This window comes from Phalaenopsis equestris, unplaced genomic scaffold (assembly GCF_001263595.1).
Source record: "Phalaenopsis equestris unplaced genomic scaffold, ASM126359v1 Scaffold000002, whole genome shotgun sequence".
Classification (NCBI taxonomy): domain Eukaryota; kingdom Viridiplantae; phylum Streptophyta; class Magnoliopsida; order Asparagales; family Orchidaceae; genus Phalaenopsis; species Phalaenopsis equestris.
The window spans coordinates 48,184,893-48,185,664 of NW_018164444.1; positions in this window are offsets into that span (position 1 = coordinate 48,184,893).

Below are 772 nucleotides of genomic sequence, written 5' to 3' on the forward strand. Positions count from 1 at the left end.
AAGCCATTTGGTGTAAATAACTAAGTCCTTCTATGTCTTTCTTCAATTGGAGGTGTTTCCACAGAATCATCCCTACTGATGACCTGTTAAAACTGAATGGATTAAGAGGTCCTTCATGGTGTTATTTCTGTAAAGATGCAGAGGAATACTTCAACCATCATTTCTTCCAGTGCCCATTTACTAAGAATATCTGGACAAGGATTATTGTTGAAGAACAGCTGAAGGATGTACAAGCAAATTGGCACAGTTTATCTGACTGTTGGATGGATTAGAAAAGGATCAAAGCTGAAGTCATTCCCTTTATAGTAATATGTTTTGTCTAGATGGCTAGAAACAAAGCCAAGCTTGAGGATATACCTTCCACTAAACAACAAATTTATATCAATATTATGGCATACACTAAAAAGATGGTTAGCAACATGGATTGTAGAACTGACTGGAGGTTTGAAGGTGTAACAACAACTAAAACAAGGTGGATTCAAAAAAATTATTAAAGGAAACCACACAAACCTTGGATAAAAGTCAACACTGATGGTAGTTACACATACTCTCAAGCTGGCATAGGAGGTGTATTTAGAGATCACAAAGGGAAGTGCTTTTTATACTTCCAATCTCTTGTCCAAGCAGATAATGCTATGCAGGCTGAAATCCAGGCTATGATCTTTGCTCTGTGCTCTCAAAATTGCTCAACATTTCAAATGGGGCCTACTGCATCTGGAATCTGATTCATCCTCCCTGATGCAAATGTTATCTGTTAATTCATAACCCCCTT